The sequence below is a fragment of the Leopardus geoffroyi genome, chromosome A2 (genome assembly GCF_018350155.1).
Source record: "Leopardus geoffroyi isolate Oge1 chromosome A2, O.geoffroyi_Oge1_pat1.0, whole genome shotgun sequence".
Taxonomy (NCBI): Eukaryota; Metazoa; Chordata; class Mammalia; order Carnivora; family Felidae; genus Leopardus; species Leopardus geoffroyi.
The window spans coordinates 23,540,198-23,567,653 of NC_059331.1; the positions used below are offsets into that span (position 1 = coordinate 23,540,198).

Genomic DNA, 27,456 nt, shown 5'->3' on the forward strand with positions numbered 1-27,456 from the left:
ACCATTTCTTTTTGGTGGTGAGAACCTTTCAGGTCTACTCTCTTAACAAGTTTCTCGTATATAATACATTATTGTTAACTATAATCACAATGTGGTGCGTTAGACCCCCAGAACTTATTCATCTTCTAAACGGAAGTTTGCACCCCCACCTTCTTTAATTTCATACTCCTTGGTGAAAGGAGGTGTGGGGGGGGGGGGGAGCAGACTGGAGATGATGCAGAGAGCTGGCGCCTTAAGGAGTCTAACAGACCTTTTCCTCTCCACCATTTCTGCAGGAACGTTTTACTCCAGCATCTGTATTTTATCCTAGCATCTCACAAATCTCTCTTAACACAGACCATCGCCTGAATCCCTGTAGCCCTTGTATCTCTGAAGGCATCCCTGCACTGTGTTTACCACTGTTACTCTCACCAACAGACATGAAGCTGAGACGATATTTCTAAAAATAAAACGGCTCCTCCTTCTCTACCTGTCTCCGAAACTGGGTACTGAAACAAAGCCAGGAACACCCTTCGTAGCAACTCCCTCGCTGCCAGGAGATTTGTTTTCAAAGTGTCTGACAAGCCACGTCCGATTCATCCTCAAAACTGACTTGTCAGGGGAATAAACAAGTGTCAGAACTTCCCACGAAATCTAGTGATGAAAAGGCCTTTAACGATGAACAAAGTAAATTCAGTTCTCACGCCAAGCAACAGAAAGAAAGCGAAGTGAAAAGCCACAGAAGACTAGCACAGGTATGATTTAAATTTGTTTTAACATTTATTTATTTTTGAGAGACAGAGAGAGGCAGAGTATGAGCAAGGAGGGGCAGAGAGAGAGGGGGAGACACAGAATTCGAAGCAGGCTGCAGGCTCCGAGCTGTCAGCACAGAGCCCGACGTGGGGCCCGAATTCACAAACCGCGAGATCATGACCTGAGCCTAAGTCAGACGCTCAACCGACTGAGCCACCCCGGGACCCCTCAGGCATGATTTCAGATAGGCCAGAGATGAGGGACTGTTAATGAGAAACAGATATAGGAGGGGCCGTTGCAACAGCAGATGCCCAGGAGAAGGGGGCTGAGCTGGGCAGGTCTTGCAGGAGAGGTACTTTGGGGCTGACAGTTACTCAGCATTTTATGAAAATGTCCCATCCACGGGCATCTGCTGGAGAATCATCTTTGCACCTGCTTTTGCCACTGGCATCCGTGCGTCTCTTCTCCAACTCTTCTGTCCCAGGGCAGACGTGTGCACAGTAGGATTCCCCTGCCTTGTTTCCGCTGCTGCATTCCTCTCTAATGCTGTCAGATCAAATGAACATGCTCTAGGTGACCGCTCAATACTTCAGGCTTCAGGCTCTTAGATGAGCTGTAGCAGTCTAACGGTGTGATGGTTTCCATTAAATTCTGAACCTTGCCCTGTAGGGATGGAGCTACAAAAATGCATAAATTATTTACTGTAAGGGCTTTGCTGATGACTGATAAAATCAAATTAGCTGCTTTGGGCTAAGGATGAATTTGAAACAGAATTTCCTTCTTTGAAGAGACAGTGACAAATCTATTTGATAGGTCTGCATGTTAACTTTTTTTTTGGTTGAAATTTTAATAGAATCCTTTGTTAGGCAAAATGAATGAGATTGGCCTAGGTGATGAACTAGTTTTTTCCCAAAATGTTTATTTTTGTCACATTATTAAAGCCATACCCATCCATATAGATTTTATTTTTAAAAGAAAAAAAAAAAAAAACAGGAAAACCACAACAAAAAAACCACTCACCCATAATCCCAAAATCTGATATTTGGAGCATTTACTCATAGCCTTTTGTCATGTGGGTGTATTAGTATGCACGTTTTTAAAGTGTAGTCATTTTATATATATGGATATTTACTTTCTTCATATATTCATTAAAACCTATGTTAATGAGTATATAATATTCTATATTCTGACTCCATTTTTTATTACTGCTTTAGAATAATTATTCCACCAAAAGGTACAAATACTTTTAAAGCTCTTGATATACATTGCCATATTATTTTCCAGAAGCTCTGATTTTATTTATTTATTATTTGAGAGAGATAGAGAGCACACATGTGATCAGGGGAGAGGGGCAGAGGGAGAAGTTAGATATCAGTAACAGAAAAACTGGAAAACTCACAAATTTGCTGAAATTAAACAGCACACTTTTTTTTTTTTTTTTTTTTTAATTTAGAGACAGAAGGAGAGAGAAAAAATGCAAGCAGGGGCGAGGAGCAGAGGGAGAGACAAAGAATCCCAAGCAGGCTCCATACTCAGCCTGGAGGCCAATGCAAGGTTCTATCCCATAACCTGGGATCATGACCTGAGCCAAAATCAAGAGCTGGGCGCTCAACCAACTGAGCCACCCAGGTGCCCTTGATTCAATTTATAATCTCACCAGTTATGTATGGGTTTTTAATGTTTGGGGTTTGGGGATTAAAAACTCATAACAGAATTCGTTTCATACATACGGATACTTCTCAAAACATTTGCTCATTTACTAGATGAAAATACTCTCTCATTGCTCTTTGAATTAACTGACTAATGAAACTTACTACTTTTAGGCTTTCAAGTTAGTCTTTCAAAGAAACTGGGGTAGTGCATAAAGAGTTTTGCTCTGTTCCACTCCTTCCTGGCCACATGATTTCCTGATTCTCTCATTATGACTGATATAACCAAGAGTACCTGTATTGAAGTAAAAATATATCACTTTTTTGTAACTTAGCTGGTTCCCACATGAGATGCAAATCCTAGTCTGATTCAAATCCTAGTCTAGCATGTTCAAATAAACATGCTACAGGAGCCAAAATTAATGACAATGTTTAAAATGTATATCTAATTTGACTTGTCTCTCTTAAAGAACATTTTTTAAAGACATAATTTATCATTCATGATATTTCTTTAAAAATCATCCTATTTCTTCTGTTCATTTTTGCCCCATGGATACTTGAAAGTTTCTTTCTCTTCCCATCAATATTCTCCATCAAAAGCTGCATCCAATGTCCCAGAGCCCTTAGTCCTTGCCTTTTACATCAGACCCTCTTTCCTCCTGATGCTCGTGTCTTAATTTCCTCTATTCCTACTCCAAATTTGGTATCACAAAAGTCTGAATCATGTTGCTGAAGAATGAACTTTGGTTGACGGAATGGTAAGGCAGACACACATGCACAGTGACATAGCTTTGCTACACCTTGGCTTTCTTTCTTTTTTTTTAAATTTTTAAGTGTTTTTTAATATTTGAGAGAGAAAGACAGAGCGTGAGTGGGGGAGGGGCAGAAAGAGAGGGAGACACAGAATCCGAAACAGGCTCCAGGCTCTGAGCTGTCAGTACAGAGCCCGACGCGGGGCTCAAACTCACGGACCACGAGATCATGACCTGAGCCGAAGTCGGATGCTTAATCAATTGAGCCATTCAGGAGCCCCACCACTCTGGCTTTCTACACTCCACTGCTGTTAATATGTAAATGAAACTTTGTCACAAATCATCTGTGTTTGTACAGTAGAGTCCTATCTCAAACTGAGTTAGCACTTGTTGATGTCCAATAAAATAAAAATTTCAAATGTCATTAAGGGCCCACTACACCCAAGGTATTGTACTCTATGCTCAAGAAACAAAGAAACTTACAAAGACATACAATATCTGTTTCCTGCTCTCTATGTGCCTTCGGTTGGAAAGATGAAAATTATAAACAAGGGGGGAAAAGCCCTATCTTCCAAAATAAAATGTAACAACGATGTAATTCAAGAGAAATGTTTTAGAAAGTTCATAGCCACTAGAGTAGTACAATAAGACTGTAATACATATTCCCCATCTCCTTTCTTCAAACAAAACACAATCACCCCAGGTGGAAAGATATGGCAGCAGGGTCTTCAGCTTCCAATTTTTGGGTAAAGTCTGGTCTAGAGAAGGTGGCCTCAAATTTTGGATTCTCCAAATGTGGTTTTGTTGTGGAAAATGTGCCTTTCTCATCTCGTGTTTACTTGTCTGTCTACTAGATGCCATTCACTGGGTATACCTTCTGTGGGCCACAGAGATGGCCTTGCTTTCCTGTAGTTTCCAAGGGGTATATTTCATGAGCGGGCCTCGATTTGGGCTCTAGTTGACTTTGTTTTCTATTTCCCTGATCTTTCTTATTCATGTTTTTGTCTTATTCATGTTCCCCCCCCTCCCCCCCGGCATCGTATGTTTTTTTTTTTTGTAAGATGCCATAAATTCCTAACACAAAACTGCATATAAACAACAAAGGGATGTTTCTAGTTAATCGCGTGCCAGCATTTCTTGCCTTGTATTTGATTAGCTACTTGAGGACAGGGGTTGTGTCTCCCTCATTAGAATATGGTATTTATTTTTGCGTTTGTCTTAATACTCAGCATTGTATGCAATATATGTCTCAACAAATTGTTTGTATATATAATTTATCCCACTGAAATAGTTTTGTTGAGCATTGTCCTTGATTGAAACAACAGTTCTCCCTCAGTTCTGCAATCACGCAGGCAAGAGGTGCTGAAATATCCAAAATAAAGCATTTGCACAGGAAATACCAGGCTTAAGAAGACCTGCCATATCGTGAATAGATAAGATCACCCAAACTAGCTAGCTTAACTTTTTAGGAACAAACAGATGGTCAATAGTTCATTATAATCACTGAGAACCAAGATGAAAATGGTCTCACTCAAAAAGGAATTTTACAGCCTCTAGCTGAAGTTTAGGATCAAGCTGAATAAAACTGGGCTGTTGAAGAAGGAAACTGGATGATTATATCTTGCCCAGTCTCCATTGGACACCCAAAGGGAAGAATTAGGAAAGAAAAGCTTTGGCTTTTCTTTGGGAATGGTCCTTCCCTGGTTTGACTTTGTAGCAAAAGCTAATTAAGCAATGCCAGATGAAAAACGCAGGCGGCTGACCCAAGATTTGATCAACACAGCATTTACTCAGTTTAATTCAGTGAGCATTTCCCTGTGTGTTCTGTGCAAGACACTGCCCCAGGCAAGATAGGAATGTGAGGGAGATAGAAGAATGTGGGGGAGGCAGAAATGAACAAACACACAAAAGACACAAAATCTGGCCCCAGAAATTGGGGAGGAGCTCATGGAGAAGGCATTGGAGGAGGGGTGAGTCAGAGAGCCCGAAATGGAAGGATGGGTATTATTCCAGGAGGAGGAAACCTTCAGCACAAGGGCATGGTGATGGAAACTGTGCTGTGTAGTTGGAAAGGCGGGTTGGATGGCTAGACAATTGGGGAGATGGCAAATTACCAAAATATCAAAATATTTGGAGATATGTGGTGACTCAATTACATGCTCCGGTTCCACATAGATGTTTGGAGTCCTAAACAGCCAGATACTGGCCAGGGAAATTTATCTCATGCATGTTGTATGGGTAGTGGGAGGACCATAGGGAAATCCATCCTTTCTCACTCCCTTCCCCCACTCCCAGCTAAGCCAGGACTATTTCTACAGGGAATCTCAGAACTAATACTAGTATCTCATTCATAGAGCTGAGTGGTTCTTTTTGTCCTATGTCAAATATTTCATTTTATTAACATTAGCACTTCAGATCAAGATGATCTTTTCAAAGCATAGTTTCTACTGATGAGTGGTTCTTAAGGTACATTCAGTGAAATCCTAAGGTTCCTTTGGAAACACCTCCAGGTTTCCCAGAATGGAGAAAGAAATATATCAAAATGAGGAGGAAACAGTAGCAGACACTCACCCCATTTCAAAGACAGCAGATCTGCATTAGTCTATTTTATACATGAGCCCCCTGCTTGCAACTTTATTTGGAAAAAAAAGGGGGGGTTCCATATCACCAAAAAGAACAACAGCAACAAAATGCTTTTATAACCTAACATTCAGAAAACACAGCAAAGCTATGGGAGTGGGAGGGACATGAAGGGCAAGTGTAAGAAGGAGGGATGTAGACATCAAGACATCAATATTAACGACTGGGGTCTCAAATCCATACTTAAGTGTAACTTGGAATTTTATGACTTTTACCTTCCTGGAAAAAAAAAAGAATCCACTGCATGGATTCTCTTGGCTTGGGCAAGCCATAAACAGGCAAACTTCAGTAATAATACGTATACTTTTTGAGAACTTACTCCATGGCAGGCACTGTGCTAAGCATTTGTATGTCTATTTACAGCAAATCTTTACAACGAATCAAAAGGTCATCATTGGGTGGTTCAGTCGGTTGAGCATCTGACTTTTGACTTCATCTCAGGTCATGATCCCAGGATCCTGGGATTGAGCCCCACATTGGGCTCCATGCTGAGTGTGGAGCCTGCTTGAGATTCTCTCTCTCTCCCTCTGTCCCTCTCCCCAGCTCACACACTCTCTCACTCCTCTCTCAAAATTAAAAAAAAGTTGTCATTATTTTAAACTATATTTCTTTTAAATAAGGGGACAAGGTTCAGAAAGTTATGTAACATTCACCAAATCACAGTTAATAATAATTAATAAATGGGGTAATTCATAACAATAGGAACAGCCGATAGACACTATACAAGATGTTTCCACCTCCTCCAAGTCCAATTTCAAGGGCAAACACTGCCTATGGGACCCAATGGTTATATTGGAAAATTCCACAGGAAGAAATTCATCCATCTGCCACAGCTCCTGCAATCTTTGGATCTTTAACTTTATGACTCTTCCTTATCTCTTGTCTCTTTTCCCTCATGAACTACAATATAGTTTTTTAAGCAATGAGATCGGTGAGATATACCAAATGTTTACATGCAAAATATGTGATTTATGGGCTTGTAATTATATCCTATCAAAATTTTTATCAAACTATTACCAAAATTTTCTCTTACCTTATGACAGTATCCCTCAAAGCTTCAGAAAAATATATTAAATTTTTATCTTAAAAAAAGACTTCTGTTACCAAATATTGTATTCCAGATTGTTGCGGGCTAGCGTCTCACAAGTTCTTTCCTACCCCTAATGTCTCAGCCTCAATAACTCATTGTTAAAATAAAAACAGGCCCGTCTTAAAGAGTGGTGTCACAATTTCAAATAATGGCCATAAAATGTCTCCTCTAGGCCTGGTCCACAATAGGTATCTTGTGCTATAATGTTGGTAATAATTGTAACGTATGTGTATTTCTCCACTACTTGATTATAAAGTCCCGAATGGAGTAGCTGTCCTGTTTCGTTTATAGTTACTTCACTACATTGAGTTTGATAGTTTGTGGGTGCTGTAAGCTCGACAATTTAAGTCCACAGTGCTTGCTTTACTGAGGATTGGGAAAGTGGAGGCATGGGGCTTGGCTGGGGCAGGCATCTTGTAATTCCAAGTAGTGGTAGCCAAAGGAAAGCAGATGAGAAGGTGAAGCAAAAGAGAGGGAGGGAGGGAAGGAAGGACAAGCATGCAAGAAGCTAAAAGGAAGAACAGAGCAAATGGGGGTGTTCACTCTTTACCGTCAATGGCAAAATGCCTCCTCATCTGAATGGTTTCTGCGCTTCATGACCAGGGGAGTCTTCCCTGCTCTCATCCCTTGAGCCTCCCACTCAGATCCTTTGCCAGGAACTCTTTTCCACCCCTTCCTTGCTGCCCCACGCTGAGCTGAGCTCCCCTCCTGTGCATTCTGCATTTGGCCATGCTTTCCTCTGCCCTGGCCTGGATCTGTGAATGCTGGCCACGTGGCAGAAGCCCCATTAGTGTTTGCCGAACTGGACTGCTAGAAGGTTCTGCACCTCTCACAGATCCAGGGTGTAAACAAAAGAGTCTACACGTCCTGGGGATGACCTCGCATCCTCCAAGTTGTAGGCAGCTAACACACAAGCCAACCTGTTGAAAAAAAGTCTTGGTGACATCTCTGTCATTGCTCAGAGTGGCCACAAGTGAATGTTAACAAAAGCCTTCTTTTGTTAGCCATATGTGAAGTGGTTTAGTCAGAGCAGAATTAAAGCACACATCCCAGAGGTGGTGGTGGAGAGCACTAAGCCACCTTATGAAAGTCACCTTCTAGCTCCAGGGGCCCTCATCCAACTGGTCTGCTAGGCCAAGAACTCTCTGCAAGTTGGCAAGAGCAAAGCCTCAGTAGCCTGGAGCTAGTGTGATAGAATCCCTGGGTGGTAAGAGCATGTCAAAAGGCAGCAAAGAGGGTGAGGAGAGTAGCTGAGCACTGTCAGCTTACACCTTGAACCTAGAGCCCTCCCACACTGTCTGCCTTACATCCACCCCCCCCGCCCCCCCCCACCCCCAGCGACCAATCAGATTATGGCCCCCTTCTGATTGCACCAATCTCAAGTGCTTTGTGTTGTAAAGACCTAGGCTTGCCAGCAAGGCTTGGCAACAGCTAAACAGTTAGTAGCCTTAGGGCAGGGGACTTAAAGAACTTGGCCTACACCTGCTTTGTACGAGGAGAGGGAGCTTATGATCCAGGGCCTGCAAGTCAGATAGCACAGATACAGAGACGTAGTTCAAAGATCCAGCAGTCACTAAAGGCTAGAATTGAGTACAAAGGGTCTTTGAGCTGATAATTGTCAAGTTCTCTTTCAGAGAAAAGCCTTTAGGAATAACGTCCCTAGAGTTGCCTTTTATATTGTAGATCTGTGCAGAGTAGGTTTTCTTAAACTACCTGATGGAGCTCTGTCACGGGGGCGTCTGGTGCATTGTAGGATGTTTGGCAGCATCCCCAGCTTTTACCCACTAGATGCCAGTAGCATCACCCTCCTCCTCCCGGTGGTGACAATCAAGGATGTCTCCAGACAGCACTAAATGTTCCCTGGGGTGCAAAAAGTGTCCTCAGTTGAAAACCACTAGTCTAGACAGTGGTAACTCTCATGTCCAGCTACAAAATGAAACCTAGTGTTGAAAGCTCCCTCAAAATACAGCCCAAGCAACCCTGATGATACCCCCATCTGGCTGTTTTTTCAAGACTCCAAGTTGGTTGCCTTTCTCCCTAAGCCTCATGTCAGTTCACCAAATCATTCTAAACTAGCCAAACTCACTGAATGCAATAGACCCAATATCTCCCTGGAGGAAATGTTGACATGAGAATGGCTTCTTCAGGGTCACTCATTAAACCAACAGATTTTTATCAAACCATATGTCAGGTGATAGAGTTTTGGAAAGATTCATATGAAGCTTCTTACGAAATAAAGTCCCTTTCCTGTCTCAAAGGAAAGAAAACCATAACAATGCTTTGAAATTACCAACAAATCAGCTCTTCTGTACTGATTCTGGATAATTTGGTCACTTACTATCCTTAGACTCAATCACCCTTCTGCCCTTTTGGGGTTGTACCTTCTCATCTCTGTGTTAATAGGAACTCAACATGAAGCTCTGCAGTGATCACAATGGACAGCCTTTCTCCAGATAGTGCGGTCCAGAAATCTGGAAGCAAGGGCGAACTGTTGATTGAATGCCTACTCTTTGCCAGACACGCTTCCATGCATTACACATACAGTAGCAACAACTTTGACCAAAACTTAGCAACCTCACAGATGAGGAAACCATAAATGTAATCATGAGAAATATGAGAAAAATACATGCGAAACGAGACTGCCACCTGGCATGACAAAGGAGGGATCTAACTAGTCAAGAGAGGACCGCAGACAAAATACTTAGAGTGCACACCTACAGTTGAGGCTGACAGTGTAGGTCAAGACTCTGGGAAGTGGCCCTTCACCCCTGAAAGTCCTCTCTCCTCTGAATCACCCCAGCTCCTTAAATGTAAGCCTGCTGTGGTCTTTACACATGCTGCCTTACCTTATCAAGACCTCTCTCTCTGTTTTTCTTCCCCATCAGTCAAGGGCAGGCCCTTGTTGACCCATCGGGCATTTGGTACCAGAGCTGGGCTCTGACTGACGCTCCTGTTTATGGCATTCATTGTGATTTCCCCACCCAGGATGTTTGTCTTGTGGCTCAGCTGCTACCCTGACTGGGGCTAGTTTTTCAGCCCTCTCCCCAAGTTAGTAAACCAGTGCCCCGGGGAGAAATACCCCAGAACACATCGGCTTGATCATTATTTCTTAGTTCAGGGACGGTAATACTCCCGATAAGTGTTTCATCACAACACGCTCTTCAAGCACAGAGTCTATTTGTGTGACTGGGAATCGGAGGCTCCTCACAAAGTCCTCAAGAGAAGGATGATAAATAAAGTGACGGACAGAAGACAGAATGCTCACACCTGGCCCAGGCCCTGGTCCGGTTAATATCCTGCCTCGTCTTTCACACCATGCTCTGTACTCCCTGCAGAGATATGAAACAGCATATGAGGGAAAACGCCGTGGGTCAAATAAAACAGCATGGATAAAAGGGCATCCTGTGTGTAGACCCATTCTTCTCTGGGCCTCGGCCATAAATCCAAGCAATAGCACCTGCATCTTTCCAATGCAAAAGGAAGTTGTGCGGGTCATGAATAAACTTAAGAGTTTTGACCTCAAGAGGCACTTGCTACTTGTATTATTGTCTTACTTACACAGTCAACAGTTTTTTTCAGTAGAAGCTATTTTAGGGGCATAGAGCTCAGTGGGCACTAAGGGGGACACACGGATTAACAACACCTTGACCCTGCTCTTGAACGGCTTGCAGTGAAGCTACTCAGAGTGGGGCTCCATGGACTGTGCTTGGCCTATGGGTTGTTTGTGACCCTCCATGATGAATAAGAAAGAAAAAAATGAGAGGAAGCATTTAGAAAGTTGTGCCCAAGGGTGCTTGGGGGGCTCAGTTTGTTGGGTGTCTGACTCTTGATTTCAGCTCAGGTCATGATCTCACAGTTCACGGGATCAAGCCCCACATTGGGCTCTGGGTTGATAGTGTGGAGCCTGTTTGGGATTCTCTCTCTCCCTTTGTCTCTGCCCCTCCCCTGCTCATGCTCTCTCCCTCTCTCTCTCCCCCCCCCCCTCTCAAAAACAATAAACTTGAAAAAAATAAAGTTGTATAGCAAATAATGTGATAGTTGTTGAATAATAGCAAAAATTCAAGTTTTCATTTTATGTCTTATTCTTCATTCATTTCTACAAATGCAATACTTACTGTATTTTACAAAGGTAAGGGTCCTCAGTGTTTTATAACTAAGAAACAACTTGTCCTCAACCATCGACAGTTTGAGCAACACCGGTCAAATATACACGTGATTAAAATACAAGGCAGATAAAAACAAACATGCTGAAAACCTGAAGTAGTTCAATGTTACACAGGAGGGGAGGAAAATTCTAGAAAACGTGGGTGCAAAGGTACAGGAAGCCTAGAAATGATGCAACTTCACTTTCCAAGTGGAACAAAGATTAATCAAAAGAAATAAATGTAACAAAGACATTATTATTGACACTAATAGTAGAAATGGTCCCAATGTGACAGTTTAAATATCCAGAAATATCACTTAGGTATGAAACTATTGGCACCACATGCCAAGAAGATTCTGGAAATCATACTGTTTCCTTCTGGAAGGAATGAACAGATTTGGTTGAAAACAAGCCAAGGAATCTCAGAAAATATCCACCAATGTCTCAAAGTAGAGAAGGCTTGGTACTGGGGACAGTGGAAGACCCCGTGAGAGTAAACTCCTCAATGTGCCCTCTAGGGTCACCTTTCTTCAGCCCATAAACAATATGCTGAGGTCACAGGGGCGGAGTTGGAGGAGTAGGTAAACTCAGTAAACGTCTCTCTAGCCTGGCACGGCAGAAGCCAAGTAAGTAACAATGTTGCAACAGCAAGTGTTTTAACCAATGCCTGGCAGCAAAAGAGTCATATTAAAAGGAGGAAAATGCTTGTAACCACACCAAATCAGATGCTGGCTAGCTGCAGCGTTTCTCTGAAACTCTGACTCCATACAGGAGCCTGCTCACACCACAGATGGGAAAAACTGAAATCTGAATGATACCCAGTCCTTGGGATGGAAACCAATCAAGAAGCGAGGTGGTTTCTGGTGCAGGCATTTGAACAAAATGGGAGGTTAATCAAACCGAGGCAAAGTTACCAACTGCAGTGGCTGCCTTGCTTGAGAAATTGAAGGAATAACAACATCCAACCCAAATCGCACGTGGTACAAGAGTTGCGACCCACTTTTAAAAACTGAATGGGGAAGGGGCACCTGGGTGGCTCGGTGGGTTAAGTGTTTGACTTTGGCTGAGGTCATGATCTCACAGTTCACGAGTTCAAGCCTTGCATCAGGCTCTGTATTGACAGCTCAGAGCCTGGAACCTGCTTTGGATTCTGTCTCCCTCTCTCTCTGCCCCTCCCCTGCCCACACTCTGTCTCTGTCTCTCTCTCTGAAAAATAAATAAACATTAAAAAAAATTTTTTTTTAATGAATGGGGGACAAGAATAAAAGGAAAAGAATGAAAGAAAAAAAAGAAAGAAACACTGGCATGTTCCCTACAAGAAAATGCTGCATCCCACCCCCAGTACCCTACAGGAAAGGGCTGCAGCATGAAGAGTGAGAGAGGGCAGGCAGACAGGGGAAAGAGGGAGAGAAAAGGGTTTTGTTTTAGAAGAATTTCAACTGAAAAAAAAAAAAAAGACAATTGTTCTGAATTCTCAAATAATTTTTAAAGCACATGGGTGAAATAAATGGCCAAAATGTGGTAAGAAAATGCAATGATATGATGAATAAGGGTTTAGCAAAATTTAGGAAAGAAATAAGGGAAAAGTAATGCTTTTATAGGACATAAAACCACATGCAAAGCAAGGAGCACAATCACTGCTGCAGGAAACGGGCTTGGAAAACACATGAAATGTAGCAAATAATGAAATGTTAGAAGGAAGGGGATCCTGGGTGGCTCGGCCGGTTAAGTGTTTTGACTCTTGATTTTGGCCCAGGTCATGATCTCACAGTTCATGGGATCCAGCCCCGAGTCCGGCTCTCTGCTGACAGCTGCCGAGCCTGCTAGGATTCTCTCCCTCTCTCAAAATAAATAAATATACTGAAAAATAAGAAGACTGGAAATGTTAATAGCCAGATTTTTAAAAAGATGTTAAAAAGGAAGAATGGTAGCTATACAGGGAAAGGCAATATACATACACATATATATTCTGCACATTAAATATATATTATAATAATTTAATATATTATATACTTTATATCCAAAAAATGAATAATAGGTGATTGTTTTTATTAGAATAAAACAAATATTCATGTGAGGAAGACCTGTGTATGCATGGAGATGGCTGACAGATCCTAGGAAAAACTGATATATATCAAACAATGTTGAGAAAAAAAGTTCAGTAAAATTACTGTACTTAAATGATCAAGAGAATTGTACAAGCATCTATGCAGAATAGGCAAGTCACTCAAGAAATGAAAAGAGACCAGGTAGGTGTCTCAGAGAATTAGATACCAGGAAAGGATGATAGCAGTAGGTTAAGGCTGTGTGGGCTTTGAGGCAGAAACACCTGGCTTGTCCATACGTTTGCTGGGCGACCCTGCACTCCTACCACTTACTTGAACTTTCTGGTCCTCAGTTTCCTCATTTGTACTCAAGGATGTATAAGAAAATCAGCCAGTGCATATTCTTCTCAATTCAGAGAGGTCATGAAGAGACAGACCATCCGTCAAATTATAGAAGCCAAAGAAGTCACCGCCGATGCATCAAAATACACACAGTAAGAATTGCTGGAAATACAAGCAGAAACTTCAAGAAAATAAGAGGAAAGATGACTTCATACACCTCTCTAGTCCCCCTCTGGTGGGGTCAAGTAGAAATGAAATTAAGAGGCAGAAGTGGAGGGGCACCTGAGTGGCTCAGTCGATAGAGTGTCCAACTTCGGCTCAAGTCATGTTGTCACAGTTCGTAAATTCAAGCTCCACGTCGGGCTCTGTGCTGACAGCTCAGAGCCTGGAGCCTGCTTCGGATTCTGTGTGTGTGTCTCTCTCTGCCCCTCTTCTACTGCTCTCTCTCTCTCTCAGAATAAATAAAACATGAAAAAAAAGAGGCAGAAGTGGATTTAAATAGTGTAATCATTTAGATAAATATCTACTTTCTGTCCTACAACCAAGAATACATATTAGTAAACTCAGGCAGCATGTATAAAAATGTTCCAAATTACTTTTTTAAAAATTCCAGAAAGTAAAAAATAGTACAGGCTGCACTCTTTAATCACATGTAACAAAACGCAAAATACATGAAAGAACAAAAACTGCTAACAACAAACTCCCTGTCCAACAAAAAAAAAAACAAAATTAAAAAAAAATCTCTACGACATCTCTAACGTTAAAGAGAACATCAAAACCACAAATGCAAAACATATGGAAAACAAAATGAGAACATTTCACCCCAAATTCTGAGGGAAATAGCAAAAACGAGTAAGGTAAAGGTCCTTCCTCACACACAGTCGTTATTAGAACAAAACTGTAGAAACAGCAAGATGAGCATTTCTTCAAAAGTAGAACACGCTGGGGGGCGCCTGGGTGGCTCAGTCAGTTGAGTGTCTGACTTCGGCTCAGGTCATGTGGGTTCAAGCCCCACACCGGGCTCTATGCTGACAGCTCAGAGCCTGGAGCTGCTTCATATTCTGTGTCCCTTCTCTCTCTGCCCCTTCCCCACTCACACTCTGTCTCTGTCTCAAAAATAAACAAACATTAAAAAATAAAAAAATATATATAACACACTACAAAAATAACTAAGGAAGCACAGGGAGGGATCCATAAAGATAAAATAGGATTGGTATAGTAGAAAATGCAAGAAGTGATCCTTTGAAAGCCCAGGAAAACAGATAAACCAGCGCATAGTCTAATCAATGATCAAAAGAGGGACAGGCCGCTCAATACTCAAACCAGGAATGAGAGAGAAAAGAAATAACAAATTTAAACTACTAAGAAGCAATGAGGACGTGAAAAGATGTTCGCGCTTACAAATTATCACATGAATACAAATCAGATCTAACATTGATATAACATTTTTAGCCATGAGCTAGGCAAAGACATGCCACTATCCAGTTTAGGGGAGGATGGGGGACAATGAGACCATTTTTTAACTTGGTGAGGGTGAAAATCCATGCACATCATCTGGAGGATGGTTTGGTAATATGTGCCAGACTTTTGAATGTGTGTAACCTTTGACTAAATACCTTTACTCACAGGAATATGTTTTAAGAAGATAACCAGACACACACATGCCCACGTGGGGCACAAAGAGCAAAACTTAATATTTAATATCCGATAAAACATGTGCCTTTAAAAAATGATGTTGTAGATTTGCATTTCTTGACTTGGAAAGATATCTACAACATGTGAGGCAAAAAAAAAAAAAGAAGCGGCAGCATGTAAATGTGAAATTACAAATTCAAAAATAAGTACTTTGAATACCTGCTCTGTGCCAGATATCCCGCCAGGCATGGTGGGGAGCACCAGTAAACAAGACAGAGAAAGTTCCTGCCCTCATCGGCACTGGAATAAAAGCATAAGCCAGCACTGGCCTGTAGCACATGTCTGAGGAAAATGTTCACCCTCTATGAACAGTAGTTATCTGTATTTGGTAGGATTTGGGGTAATTTCCTACGTTCTTCTTCATTTCTCTTCATTGATAGTTTCAAAATGCACATATCTGGTTATTTTAATCAGGAGGATGATTTGTTTTCTGAGAGGTGTGGAAATCACTCGTGGTTGAGAGCATGGTGGGCTTGGCTGTTTACGCAGTGCTGGAAAATAAGGGTAGAATTTGCATTCATTGAGACTGCAGTATTTCCCATTACGATCAATATATGATCACTGTTTACCGAATTTAAAATGAGAATAATATGACCACCCAAAGGAACTTACAATGACTCTCACACAAAACCTTGTGTCTGGATTTAGCAAATCCAGAAGTCTTCTGAGTCTCCCTCATCCACAGAGGAATGAAAAAATCAACTGACTACAGCTCTTAGGAGGCCTTAAATAACCCACGTTTCTCCAGGTGAGGTGAAGGAGCCAACAGCTAAAAGTCCTGTGTGGCTCCAGGTGGAGGCACATGCAGTGGTAAAACTCCACTGCAAAACCAGTCATTTCTTAGATTTTTGTAACCCTTTCCCATCGGGAAAAGCAGTGAAATATTTGAGAAAGAAAAGAATGCATGCTTTAAGTTCAACGTATTTTTCACGTTTGACTTTAATTTGGGGACTACACACTCAGTATTTTGATATTGACATCTGTTTTATGTTTTGATTATTCTTAAATGTGCACTTCAGTGGATATGAACTCCTCAACTTTTGGGTGACGTCTGTCATCCGAACCACAAAACTGTCTGCGGTTTCCCCAGGAGCCCATCGTGGGAATAATGGGGTTCGTTGCCTTGCTCAGTACCACATTCATTTGTCTTCTTTATAAGGCTGACATTAGCGTTGGAATGTCCTGCCTGCCACTGTCTTCCGGAAGCCATTTGAATCTTCTTGACCTGGGTCAGAGGTTTAGCTCAGGGCAGAAGACTGTCAGTAGCACCCATATTCTTATGTCCCTCAGAGTACCTCTGTTCTACCATTCAACCCATCTGTGTGTTAGAATACAGCTTCCCCCATTCAAGCTTAGAAATAAAAATGAGTGTGTGTCTATAGAGGGAAGAGTGCATCTCATAGGTACTTTGGAGTAAAACGTGAGAGAGGCCTGAGGATGCAAGTTTTGAAAATAATGAATTGTGTGTTGATGTAAAAGCCCGAATAAAAGGAGCTTAAACAAGGTGGAAGTTTTATTTTCAATAGATACGAAATTGGAAGTTAGAGCATTTAGGCAGCTTGACAAGGTCATCAGACACACCGTGTCATTATCCCTAAGATGGGCCCTTCTCTTCATGGTACAAGATGGCTGCTGGAGTTCTAGCCATCTTGTCAGCATTCCAGAGAGCAGAGTAGAGGAAGGAATAGAAGGAGACCTTCTCTGCCTTTTTTGGAGACCTCCCATTAATCCCACACAAACCTTCTCTCTAAATCCCAGTTTAGTTACTTGGCTCCTATAAGCTACAAGGTAAGCTAGAGGAAGCAGGGTTTTTTTGTTTTTTTGTTTTTTTAACCAGATGGTAATGAGCCAGCTAAAAATCAGGGCCCTTATTAATGAAGAGGAATGGGAGGATGGATAGAATGTTAAGAGGCAACGTGTCGGCACACACCAATGCATGTAGACATAGCTTTAATGACTTATTAAAGTTCTTCTGAGGGAAGGGGCTGTCACTACCAAGTTACCACAGGGTACCAATAAGGCAAGATCTGGAGACACAGGGGAGGTCTGTAGTAGAGCTGAATTTCAAATGGAAAGATTCTGACTTTAGCTGTTGTGCCCAAGAAAGACGTGGGGAGAAGATAAGTCACCGAGAATATGGGAAGGGGTCAGAGAACTCTGAGAGGTAGTGTGGTGAGTTTTAAAAAAGAAAAAGAAGGATAAAAAGGAAAAGGGGAGGAGAGGGGAAGAAAAAATACCTCAGCGGTAAAGTAGTTAAATGGATTTGTAGAACCGGGATGGCCAATACGCAAACCCACCTCGGGCTGCCCAAACTTACTACATTCACAAATCCCCGCTAGAGGGTGGGTGCTATGGGGGGAGGGGTAAATCTAGAAAAAAGCCTAGAAAGGCCCCTCAGCCAGGTCAGCACACTCCACAGGGGACGGTGTGCATGAGACAATGTTAAGTAGAAGCAGCAGTTTTGAGACAAATGTGGATAGAGAACAAGAGCCCCGCCCCCCTGCCCCATGGTCACAAACATCCCCGGGGGGCTCAGGGGAACAGATGTACCACGAGTCATGAGGTGGGATTTTGAGCCAATTCTCTCCAGAGCTTAAAGGGCATTTCCATGTGGGTTAAGTTGCCATTAAACGTCGGCTTTTCTCTCCTGTCAATCTCCCCAAGTACACGTGAAGAGGATGGGGAAATGTTTATTTGAGCTTTAATAAAACATAAGCTTTATAATGAAGAAAAACAAAGTTAAATGCCATACAGCTGGTTAGTGGTTCAACCAGAACCAGAACCCGTGCTTTGTATGGCCTCCTTTATTTAGGAGGGAAATATGTGTCATTATCTAATTAACCAGAGAGATTCTGGAGTGATGTGCTCGAATGCATGAGTGAGTCTAGGCTTGGCAGAAAGAGTGCCCTGATCAATTAGTCATGTCTGCTGTGTGCTCTGGATGTGGGGCGTGACCTGCCATGCCGCACATCCATTGTCCTCCTTAGACCATGATGACACTCTAATTGCTGGGATTTACAGCGATGCCATTAGGTGTAATAGATGTAATAGGCCATGTGTGTTCAGACTTGCCAGGAAGAAGAATCTTAAAATCGTGTTTTTTCTGAAGTCCTGTCTAAAGGGGGGCAGAAGATCAAAAAGACAAACTCTACGACTTACAGATACTCTCATTTCTCCAGTTCAACCTACTGTGATGCTTCAACTTCTTCTATAACGTTCTATTAAAAGTTCAGCCTTTCTTGGCATTCCTCATGGAGCCGGAATAATAATAAACGTGGCAACAGCAAATAGCATGGGCAAAGCTTCTAGTAGGTGCTGCGTGTTGTGCTAAACACTTCACAGAGCGCTGTCTTATCTAATTCCCTCAGCAATGTAGGAGACTCATGCTCCCATTATCCTCATTTTCTAGATGGGAAAACTGACAGCAAAGGTTAGGATCCTGCCCCAGGTCTGACAGCTGGTTTGTGTTGAGCCTGTGATTCCAATTCTAGGGGTAACCTGCATCTCGCTGCCTCTAGGAATGACCGTGGGGAGAACAAGCAGGGCCCCGCCAATTCACGGGAACAAGGAAAGATTTCCATTCCACATCTGAGTCCTTCCCAGGACCATGGTGGACTCATATCCATAGAGGCCGCTGGGCGGGTAGTGAAATGTTCCTTCTCAGGCATCCTATTGACTTGGTTCCTATTCAGAAGGGATTCTCATTAGTGAAATCTGGAAGAACAAATATTTTTCTGAAAACATTTCCCCTTCCACAGCACTCCAAGAAAGCGACCAAATGTCTTCAGGCTAGGATTAAATTGTAGTAACTAAGGCTTCTAAACAGACAATCGCTGTACTTTCTCCCTGAGGGACAAATTACGAATTTATTGATGCTTTCCCTCGTGAGGGTTTCAGTCAATGGAACACAATTTTGTCACTAGTATTCTGGTGGGAATTTTCCAGAGTGATTAATGAAGACGAATCCACGGGCCCTGATCAGTGGTAGCTGACTGCTCTCAGGCCGGGAGAGGCACGAAGTCTGGGGGTGCATTTCTCAACTCCTCTAGACACAACAGTGTGGGGGGGATAGAGTGCCTGTCATCCATCCCTACCACTACGTACTCACTCACTCATCCGTGCCGTCTCCCTCACCCCTAATATTAAAGAGCGCACACAATGGGCCAAGCCCTGTTTTAGGCACCAAGGGAGATAGCAATGGATAAGTCATACAAGGCTCCTGCCCCACCCCCACCCCCACCCACAGACTTCAGAGGTTCATTGCAGGAGATGGACAGACAATACACAATGGCCAACATCACGAAAAAGAACTTCAGATGGTGCAATGTCCATGAAGAGGTAAGAAGTGACTCTCAGAGGAGCTCCAAGTGCCTCTACACCAATCTGTACCCCCAACTGGAACATTCCTTAAAATAAACTCCAATAAGGCCACGCAAAGCCCATGGGTTGTAAAGAGACAAGACCATCTTCCCTTAAAAGTGGGTAGCATGCTGCAGGCTTCATTATCCATGGTTTCACACTGTCCCTCTTCCACCCCTGATCCTAAAGGAAGCAAGCTTCCATCTGGCCTGGCATTTTTAAAAAATGATGCAGTCATGAAATGAGAAGACAAAAAATAATAAACTCCAGAGCCTGCCTTGAGAATAATGTTCTACCAACAGGATGTGTCATAAATATAAAATGGCAAAGAAAGATGTTCCAGGATTTGTCCTTTGTCCTTTGCTAGCCAGACAGATAATGAGTTACCATCAGGGAATTTTTTTTTTTTTCTCATTTAAACATGAGCTACATATAACTTCCATACTTTTGTGAAAAGGGAACCTATAAATCACAAGTTATTGTTTCCTAGAAACTGGGATTATATAAGGGAGAGCCAAACAAAACCCTTTGTTTCATGAGCTTGCAACTTTTTAATTAAATACCACTTTAAACTCACACATGCATAAGCCAAATGTTCTCAATCCATTCCGCCTTCAAGCCCGGTGTCCAAGCTCCGCTCTCCATCACTGTTGTTATAGTAGGGGTAGGATTCTTGCGTTTATTTGTTTCTATTTTTTCCTCCGTCAATGTAGGTAAACTTAGGAACACAGAGCATAGGACAGGGATTAGTTCTTAACTTTTTTTTTTTTTTTTTTTTTTTGGTAGTCATCATGACCAAGGACCAGACTATACATATAAGACTATAAACAAATAAGGAAGGGAAGGAGGGTGGAAGGGAGGGAGGAAGGAAAGAAGGGAGGAAGGAAGAAAGGGAGGGAGGGAGGGAGGGAGGAAGGAAGAGAGGGAAGGAGGGAAAGAGGAAGAGAAGGAGGAAAGAAGGAAGAAGCAGACTCCTTAGCATGTAGGGGGCATGTAAACCAAAAACACCTAACTTGACTCCTACAGATCATTGAGGCAGAATCTGATTAGTTCTTCACCAGTGTCTCTGTTCCCTTCATCTTTGGCATACTTCTAAATTGCATTTGCCAATTTCACGTGAGGACATGTGGCTAATTCCCCACGGAATGTCAGCAGAAGGGATGTGTGTTACTTCTAGGAATGGCCCCTAAAATTTTCTGCCCTGTTGCTCAGGTTTCCTCCCCTTTCTCCTGCTGGATACATGCAAAGGATCGAGTGGAGGTCTCCGAGGCCCTGCAAGATGGTACAGCCACACACGAAGCACCTGGGTCCCCCTTTTATTGGGCTGTGACATGAGAAAGGAAGGTAGGACACCGAGGGATGAGGGTTGTTCCTAAACACTTAACCAGCTCTGAATAATACATTCCAGTCTTAGTCTGTCTGGGCTACCATAACAAAATACCATAGACCGGGTGGCTTAAACAATGAACATTTCTCGTAATTCTGGAGGCTGGGAATCCAAGATCAAGATGCTGGCAGATTTGGTGTCTGATGAGAGCCCACTTCCTGGTTCATCAAGGGTGGTCTTCTTGCCATGTCCTCACATGGCAGAGAGATGAGAGAGTTCTCTGGAATCTCTTTTTTTAAAAAATTTTTTTAATATTTATTTTTGAGAGAGAGAGAGAGAGAGAGAGCGCGCATGCAGGGGAGGGGCAGAGAGAAACAGAGACACAGAATCTGAAGCAGGCTCCCGGCTCTGAGCTGTCAGCACAGAGCCCAACGTGGGGCTCGAACCCACAAATCACAGGATCGTGACCTGAGCTGAAGTCTGACACTCAACTGACTGAGCCACTCAGGCACCCCTCTGAAGTCTCTTTTATAAGGACACTGACCCCATTCATGAAGCTCTGTTCTTCTGACCTAGTCACCTTCCAAAGCTACCACCTCCCTCACTGTGGATTAGGATTTCCCCATATGAATTTGAGGAGGGATACACACACATTCAGTCTATAACTCCTTTGCTCCATTGTTCCATCCATGAAGGTGACACTAACAGATACCATGTGGATAAACTCTCTGTTTTTACTATTCTCAGACATTTATGCCATGCTTCAGACACCTCTAACCTCACATTCAGAGGATATCCCAGAGATCTTATCCAAGGACTTTAAATACTAAATTTATATTTGTAGCCAGTTTGTAATCTACCCTTCACTACAATCCCTATTTGAAAAGGCCTTGAAGAATCAGTTCATCAGGGCACCTGGGGGGGGTGGGTTGAGTGTCCAACTTCAGACCAGGTCACGATCTCATGGTTTGTGAGTTTGAGCCCCACACAGGGCTCTCTGTTGTCAGTGTGGAGCCTGCTTCAGATCCTCTGTCCCTCTCTCTGTCATGCTCTCTCTCTCAAAAATAAATAAACATTAAAAAAAGGAATGAGTTTATGATGAGAAGTCAAGATGAAAAAAGTCTTCTAAATCAGGGGTGGGCAATTTTTTTTTCTGTAAAGGCTACACAGTAAACATTTTAGGGTGTGAGGGTTTCTTTTGCAGCTAGTTAGTACCGTCACGGCAGTACAAAGGTGGTTTAGATGCACCCAAATGAATAGGCGAGGCTATGTTTCCATCAGCTATAATTTACAAAAACAGGTAGATTTGCCCCCATGGGCTGACCCTTGCTCTAAATCATTCCTACGTTTTCACTAAATATGATAGAGGCCACATGTAAATTCCAGTATCAATTTCAATTCTTGTGTCATTGGTTTATATTTGTTTGTTTGTTTGTTTTAAACACCACCCCTTGAGTAGTATCAGCTAAGACAAATACAGCTGTAAACACTAACTTTCTCTGCCCCAGCACTGTACTCACTGTGTTTGGCACAAGGTAAAATGCAGTAAGTTCTAGTTCTCTTCTACTTTCCATAAAGTTTGCCCTGAAAGGTCAGATTTGAAGTCAAATCTGAATAGAAGTCCCATTTGTTAGTCTACACCTTTGGTCAAATCACTTTCTTTTTGCAAGCCTTGCCCTCCAAATCTGTAAAATGAGAAAATTAATATATTACTTGCAGGATATTTTAGAGAGGGAACCAAATAGAATCAGGTATATATTTTGTGAAATGTAAAGCCCAGTACAGAGGTAAGAGCCTATTATTATAAGCTGCCTCTCCCTTCCTGGATTCTGGATTGACTTTCTTCCCACTTGAAATGTGATTTTTTTTTTTTTCCTGACAAATCCCAAGGAGGTCCACTAAATCCCCATTTAGCCTAGGCCAGGAGGCTGTTGGGGGTGGGGGGGGGCAGGGGGGAGGGGGGAGGACAGACCGGCTCCACCTGTGTCCTGATTGACTGTCGGAAACCTGAGCCTCCTTTATAGGGACTAACTGCATCCAGAGAACACAGCTCCAGCTGCCAAAAAGGGTTGCTGTTTTAAAGAGATAAAATGCAATAAAGATCTTTTTGTAATGGGCGTTCTCAGTATGGTTTGACCAGCCAATGACACAAGGCACTTGGCCTTGGACCCAATGATATTTGAAATGAGCTCTGGAATTGAGATCCTATTCCTATCAAAAGAGTGTTACCCTTAGTAGTCCACAGCTAAGACCTTCCAAGTGCAAAAATCAAGACTACTTTTAGTCAAGTATTAAAGTGGTGAAAAAGATTTGTGGAGAGAGTATCCCATTGTTGCAAATTTTCATGTCTGCCCCATTTAACTGGGAGTTGCCACGTGTATAAAACTCCAGACTCTAGAGGAAGTCGGAGTCTTCCCAGCCACGGGCATCTGCACACCATCTAAGAATAGTACACATAACCACTCTCAAAGAAACAGAATGCTTTTTGGCTCCATCGATGATGCCTGCATTAAACCTTGAAGGAAAAAAAAACTTGAAGGAAATCGTTGTAATTGGTTCTTGCTACCTAGTCATTCGATATGTCCTGACAACGTCTAGAACAGTGCCTGGCAAGAGAAGGGCTTCAACACAGATTTGTCAACAGACCGAGCCCTATAAACTGGACAGTGTCCTGTATCTGATAAGGTAAAGATGACAAATATCCAACTGGGCCATACTCCACCTGTGCTCACCACAGACATCAATAATCACTCAGAATGGCTTTTTCCTGATGAACCAAAACAGAGCAACAGTAACATCTTGACCAGGGCGGCTCTTCTGCAGCCTGCATAGTCATGACTCTAGGATAATGGGCCCTCTGTTGGCACTTTGCCTTTCCCCCAAACCACGTCTTCCCACAATCTTAGTTAATTGTGGTCTACTGATCCACTCAAGAACTCAAACTAAACACCTGGTAGCATCCTTGAAAATTTACCAGTATCCAGTAGAATCAACAAATCCTGTGCACTCTAATACCCAATGCAAATTCTGAGTTGCTTCGGTTCAACTCCATCATGATGGACCAGGGCCATTTTTGGTCTCAACTACTTGAACAACTTTTAAAGCTCCTTTGCTTCTCTGTCAACCCCCAAGCTCTGTTACCCATACAGCCACAAGAAGTGTGCTATTAAAACTTAAGGCAGATCATGTTAATAGCTCATGGGTGGGCCACGTGAACTTCATGATCTATATCTTTCCTTCCTTTCCAACACCAGGTCAGTTTGCTCTCCTCTCCATTACTGCAATGCAATTGCAGCTTCGTGGACATTCTTCCAGTTCTTGGAAAATATGTGGATCTTGGTTCCACTGAAGGCCTTCACACATGTTCTATTGTCTCCCTGTAAGTCTGCTGCCAACGCCTTTCATGACTAAGAACTGATTCTCCAGATCACAACCAAACTGCTACCTCCTCAGAGAGGTCTTCCTGGATTATTCACTCAACCCCCACCTTTTCTGTCAGCCTGATGCTCTGCTCTCTAACCCTACTCTTTCTCTGAAGACTTGGACTTAATGTATGTTTCACACACATAGAAGTTGCAATTTTTGTGAAAAAGGAAACATCAATGAAAACAGTACTGTAGTCATTTCCTAGTAATTACCACATTTCACATTGTTATTTTACTTTTTGTTGTTATGCCACTTCTCTAATGTGGTATAAGTTCTTTTGAGAACAGGGACAATGTTTGCCTTGTCAGTGCTAGAGAAAACACACACACACACACACACACACACACACCAAATATCCCTTCACTCTGTATGGTTAGAAATTCTAAACCATATTCATAGATATACCTTTTTTTTGTATCTACCTTTTCCACGAAATCCATGTACACGTAGAAGGAATACCCCAAACATAAGAGTAGACCAGATCTCCGTGTTTGAACCATGGGACACGATCCATTCTCACCATCTGAACCCGATATTTGTCATCAATTGCCTTACCCAAGATACCTTTAGGGCAGGGATCTCATTGGGACTTTGCCCATTTTCAAATCCCTCAACTAATGCTGCCCCATAATTATGTTTTGAATCTGTGGAAGGACAGAGCCAGGTAGTGACCCAGACATCCAAGTTTTGTTTATTGGGTGGCCTGGGTTTGGTTTAGGCTCCAGGAATCTAATAAGAGGACACCCAGAAAGATGAAATTAAATCCCTAAATGCCTATTCATTCAATAATCCTAAAATAATTTCTAATAAAATTAGAAACAAAGAGCAATTGTGAAGGGTCTTTGTCTGTTTGCCCCACTCCTCAGAGAGCCTCCAGGGGTAGTTTTCAGAGCTTTGGATGAGGTTTGGCCCATTTAAGTCCCATTGTTTGTGGTTCCATTGGAAAAGTGAGTCTCTCCTCCCCCAGCCTCCATGCAACTCTTTGAAAATGGCACTCAATGAGGGCATTCCTTGCAGAGGAACTTTGCCCTTAGGGGAAAGTTTCAGATGACAGGTCATAAATTTAGAAGGCCCAGTCTCAGAAGGCACCCTGAATGATTTCAGTAAGGTGCAGAAGGAGAGGGCTGTTTTAAAAGCATTCTACCAGAGTGTTCAGAATGGAGAGGTTCAGCTGTCAATAGCTCATGGATGGACCACGTAAACTTCATGATCTAGATCTTTCCTTCCTTTCCAACACCAGGTCAGTTTGCTCTCCTCTCCATTACTGCAATGCAACTGCAGCTTTGCAGACGTTCTTACAGTTCTTGGAGAATATGCAGGCCGGCTTATTTCCTGAAGCATCCACATATTTTCTGGTCACCCAAGTCACATATCTTTTTGCATCACTACAGGGGATATTTACCTACCCACTTAACAGGTAGGCAAAGTGAGTCTGGGGGTTCCTTGGGGGATGCCCAATATGGGCCATGTACTCTAGTATCTCTTCATATTTAGAATATGACCTCGGCTGACATCAAAAATGTTCAGTCTCATCAATGGAGACCTCTTGTCTTAGATTAAGTAGATACATTCAGAGTGAGAGCAGATTAAGTGAAGGCCACCATAACAGAAGGAAATAGTGAGCTCATAACAGAGGGAAATAGTGAGGGGAAAGAATTCCCCTCTAATTGACAATTGCATTAATCAGCTCTATATTAAGGCAGAGAACTGATTTGACTTCCTTTTGGGTCTGGTGGAGAGATACAGGGAAGGTACAAATCATCTTACTTGTTAAACTTCCTTCCTCTTTGTACCTTTCCTTTACTCTCAGCATTCAGGATAGTGCCTGACACATAGTAAACACTCAATAAATATTTATTAAATTGCTATTAATGAATATGATCAATTTACCACTTCACTTTGGCCCCACACATTGTCTAACTTTCTGGGATTCATATCACTGTTCTAAAATAGGTTGTTTTGTTGTTGTTATTTTTTAAGCAACAAGTCGACCATCATTTCTGCCATTGAAGGAGAATGTTACCTGAGACCACCCTTGGTCACAACTCTAAGATATCCCTCGGTCTCCCTGAGGTGCGCTGTGCAGAGATTGGACATCACAAGCTTCTCCCACAGCAGGTCTAAAGGATGAAGGTACAAGCAGCTGAGTATACAACCCATGGACCAGTGCCGAGTGAAGTCACTACCTTGGGGGCCCAGGACTGTCATCACTGTCCTTGCAAGTCCACGCTTCTGGACTCTTGTGTGGACACTGTGCACCTGCAGCATCTGGCTGACGGCTCAGTAGACTACAACAGACTGGATTCAAATCCAGCTTGGCTGTGGGGCTGGACTTCTCTGAAACTCAGTGTCCTTGACTGTGAAATGGGAGAGGATATAACCACTTCAATGCAGCAGATAGCAAATTTTGATGTGTACACAAATCACCTGGAGATCTTGTTATGATGCGGATTCAGACTCAGTAAGTCTGGGACGAGGCCTGACGTCCTGTATTTCTAAGAAGCTACCAGGTGATACCCATGCTGCTGTCTGGGAACCAAACTCCAAGCTGCAACACTGTAGGGCATTCCATGAGATAACAAGAGAAATCAAGGGAGATCATTATTTATGTTAATAAGCATTACAAGGAAATTTATTAATAATAGTTATAGGTAGGAGAATTCTGGTTAAAACACATGAAGTTACCACCAACCAGGTTTAAATTAGACTGTTTCTGCCCCTTCATCCTTTTATGGCAAGTTTTGTGATTACATGTGAAACCTCCTTCAAGACCCTCCTCATAAGCCCTCATGTAACTACAGAAGTCAAGGGCACAGTGAGAAGATATTTTATTACCCATGTATTTATGTATGGGTTTTTGGGGTTTTAAAACTGGCAATTAAAACCTTGTAAATTTGTATTATCAACAAAATAAATGTAGACGGGTTAGTTACTCATTGCTAATAAATTTGATCATTCATTTATAAAACGAATGTTCGCCCAAGAATCACAGAGCACTCTATAAATATCGCTTCACTAAGCCACAAACCACCTTGACAAGGAAGGCACACAGCACCCCTGAGGGGTTAAACAAACCCTCCAGGGCCTGGGGGAGGGGAGGGCTGCCTGAATTCCAGCCCTCTTGTCCCCTCCTGAGCTCAGGTTCAGCTTTTGCCCCACAGGGGCCACTCTTTGAAGCATGATATCCGTTTGGAAGCAGTTCAAATCAGCCTGCCTGGAGGCTCCATCCCCAGATAGCCCCAGGAACCTGTCTGT

The 27,456-nt window shown here is 42.5% G+C and overlaps 1 long non-coding RNA gene across 1 annotated transcript; it reads left to right on the forward strand.

Annotated features, from left to right (window-relative positions):
• The first annotated feature begins 512 nt into the window (after positions 1–512).
• Positions 513–27,173, forward strand: LOC123605759. Its single transcript, XR_006715873.1, has 2 exons — positions 513–734; positions 26,182–27,173. It is a non-coding gene; the product is annotated as an uncharacterized LOC123605759 (long non-coding RNA).
• The last annotated feature ends 283 nt before the right edge of the window (positions 27,174–27,456 follow it).